This window comes from Octopus sinensis, linkage group LG1 (genome assembly GCF_006345805.1).
Source record: "Octopus sinensis linkage group LG1, ASM634580v1, whole genome shotgun sequence".
NCBI lineage: Eukaryota > Metazoa > Mollusca > Cephalopoda > Octopoda > Octopodidae > Octopus > Octopus sinensis.
In genome coordinates this window covers 105,113,322-105,117,345 of record NC_042997.1, presented here as the reverse complement: position 1 = coordinate 105,117,345, position 4,024 = coordinate 105,113,322, and positions in this window count along the sequence as shown.

Genomic DNA, 4,024 nt, shown 5'->3' with positions numbered 1-4,024 from the left:
ATATATTTATATGTATATATATGTATGTATGAATGTATGTACGTACGTACGTACCTACGTATGAATGGTATGTATATGTATATATAGCTTGGCGATAACTATTAATATCCAGTACCGCTGCCGTAGTCTCCTTTAGAGAGATTTAAAACTAATATTTCTATTTCTGAAAACCAGTGAATGTATGCCACTGAATTTAGGTAAATAATCCTTCGAACACACCGCTAAGTTGCATGGATGTAAACACACCAGCATTAATTATATCGGCCTCAATGCGTAACTGGCACTTATTTATTCGACCCCGAAAAGATGAAAGGCAAAGTCGACCTCAGCGGAATTTGAACTCAGAACGCAGCGTCGGACGAAATACCTATTTCTTTATTACCCACAAGGGGCTAAACACAGAGGGGACAAACAAGGACAGACATAGGTATTAAGTCGATTACATCGACCCCAGTGCGTAACTGGTACTTAATTTATCGACCCCGAAAGGATGAAAGGCAAAGTCGCCCTCGGCGGAATTTGAACTCACAACGTAACGCAGACGGAATACCGCTAATCATTTCGCCCACCGTGCTAAATTTTCTGCCAGCTCACTGTCTTATACCCACGCACATAATGTACTCGAAAGAAATGTGAACATTGCGCTATCAAATTATTTCAAACTCAATACTTGTAATGTCTAAATGAGAAATCAATACCTGTGTATGCTTCGTTATGGCTATGAGCTAATGACTAAAATTCCTTGCTACTATATACGGGTATAATTAAAATAAATGATTCAATAAATATTACTAGTCAGAGTAGAAAAGCTCTAACAGTTTCTCTTTAGGGCGGGCCAAACAACCAGGATTCAATTATACGCGGTTTCATTGAACTAGCCTGGGCCAAAACCTTACAAGAAATATCTCCCTTTTCTATTGAGAATGACAGTTTAGCTGAGTATTAAACTACCACACAGTAGATTCAATGAGAACATGTGATTTCATTTATGTTGCTGACACTTATTTGATACAAGGAATCTGGAAGTTTATCCATCTGCAGAAACAGATTAAGCTTGGCATTAATAAGAGTAATCTCTATTGTGTTCAGGCACGACGAATTTGTGAATAGGATGAGCTCTTGTCGTGTAATGAGATCACATCTCATTACACATGCTTCAACACTTGAGTCTATAATTCTACACAGACAAGGTTTTAAACACGTAGAGTTAACTGTCGTCACTCTGAAAGGTTAACCTCTATATCTGTCTGGTTAAAAGATTTAGAAATACTATAAATATCGGAAGTAAAAAAAGTTTCCAGATTAATTATTCATTCATAGTCGTCAAAGACATAACAGAATGCGATATTATTACTGCAAAGAAATGACGAATGTCTAGAAATAACTCCAGCTCCCACAAGTCACGGTTTCCTGTTTTCAACATGCATGTAAGGAACACATTGACCTAAAAATTATTGGATCCACAAGAGAATCCGTTATAGATTTGCACGATTAGGATTAAATATATATAAATATATGTATATCACTTCGAACAAGATAACATTTATTTCATTTTTGTGTGTATGCACGAGCGTAAAATGCTGCACGGGTATTGCAAATTTTCCTATGTTAAAGTATTATATATATATATATCTATATATATATATATATATATATATATAATATATATATATATATATATATATATATATATATATATATATATATATATATCTATATATATATATATATGTATATATATATACATGCATATATGGGTACAGGACATCAAAAAAAAAAAAAACGTTAAACACAATGAGAAACGAAAACATGAGACAAAAACACAGAAACGAACTTTTTTTCAAACAACGAAAAAACAGAGTACAATACATACAACACAAGGAATATTTCCCTTCTTCAGTTGTCCCTGTTTCATCTACTCCGCGTTTCATCAAATGCAAAAAGAAGAAAATACTCTCAGGACTTCTTTATCATAATATTTTCATTTTATCTTAATCTAATATCAGTCTCAATCGCATTAAAAATACGATTTAGTCATACTGAAATAAAAGGAAAAATAAAATGAAATATGTTCCCCGTAACTTAGCGGTTCGGTGAAAAAGACCGATAAAATAAGTACTAGGCTTACAAAGAATAGGCCCTGGGGTCGATTTGCTCGACTAAAGGCGGTGCTCCAGCATGGCCACAGTCAAATGACTGAAACAAGTAAAAGAGTAAAAAGAGAAAGAGTATGTTAAATTAATCTTTTATAATATCCTTTCAGGAAGTTCAAATGTTTTAATTACAAAAATCACATTGTGCTGCTATGTCGTTTCCGTCTAATTGTTACTGGGAAGTAGTAGCAAAAGTAGTAGCCGTAGTGGCTGTTAGTGGTGGCAGCTGGTAGGCTTGTTGGTAAGAAGGCAAAGTGGGATGGTAGCGGCTGTAGTAGCTATCAGTCCAACTAGTAGTAGCAACCATTGCGGTGACGTTACTAAATGTTGCAACAATTTTGGGGTATGTGTCTACCTTTCTCTGTCAACGAAGTTTAAACAAGGTTGGAATTAGATTATGAAGGATATTTTTGTTGATGCGTTGCTACTGAGTCGTGTAAACGCAAAATTGATATAAACTGATACATTCTCCTCTATGTTCACTGAGTTCAGCTTCTTTGTATTCCTGGATTTTAATATAAGATATATGTAGATTCATGCTCCTACCGTCTGTTCAACGTAATACTCCCCACATTTTGAGCAGCTTCTGTTTTTTTTTTAATTGTGAACAGTTATAGGCGTAGGAATGGCTGTGTGGTAAGTAGCTTGCTTACCAACCACATGGTTACGGGTTCAGTTCCGCTGCGTGGCACCTTGGGCAAGTGTCTTCTACTATAGTCTCGGGCCGACCAAAGCCTTGTGAGTGGATTTGGTAGACGGAAACTGAAAGAAGCCCGTCGTATATATGTATATTAATATATGTATGTGTGTCTGTGCTTGCTCCCCACCTCAACATCGCTTGACAACCGATGCTGGTGTATTTACGTCCCCGTAACTTAACGGTTCGGCAAAAAGAGACCGATAGAATAAGTACTAGGCTTACAAAGAATAAGTCCTGGGGTCGATTTGCTCGACTAAAGGCGGTGCTCCAGCATGGGCACAGTCACATGACTGTAACAAGTAAAAGAGTTAAAGAGCAAAAGAGAGTTGTCACAGTTCGAAATGGATCTCCGATCCTTCTGTCGAATCAAAACATATCGCGCTGATGTCTTCTGCTTTCGTTATATTGTTGTTCTTGTTATTGCGTGAACCTTCGATTTTGTTAGTTTGTATTCATTGATTTCGGTCGCTTTTAATTTTTATAATGATATGTGTTTGAAGGATTTGTTTCAGCCTGTGACCCTTTTTTCGGGATCATTACTGCTGATCCGTTTTTCTTCTATTAGTCAAATTGCGCTGTTAGGCGTACGGGCGTAGATAAACAGTCATAACATGTATCTTACCTAACTAATTACGCTGATTTGTAAATATACACGTGTTTCTGCTTTCTGTTTTTCAAACCTAACTTAGAGACTAGCGTGGAGCTATTAGTTATTTTATATAGAAACATCAACAGTTTGTGTTTGATATATATATAAGGGGTTAAAATAGCAGCATCGTCGGTTCCTTGGGAAGAGCTGTGTTTAGGTGGCATTAAACACTACATGTCAGTATGGATACTGCTTTCGTCTGTTACAGAGATTTTCTCGACTAGCTACTTTGGTTATATATATATATATATATATATATATATATATATATATATATATATATATATAGTGAGAGAGAGATGCATATATTAATATATATGTGTGTGTGTATGCATACCTAGAGGCATACCTGCATACATAGCAATCTCTACCCCCCTATCTCTCTCTCTCTCTCTCTCTCTCTCTCTATATCTATATATATATATATATATATATATATTATATATATATATATGTATATATATATATATATAATATATGTATGTATATATATATTAATATATGCATGTGTATATACATATA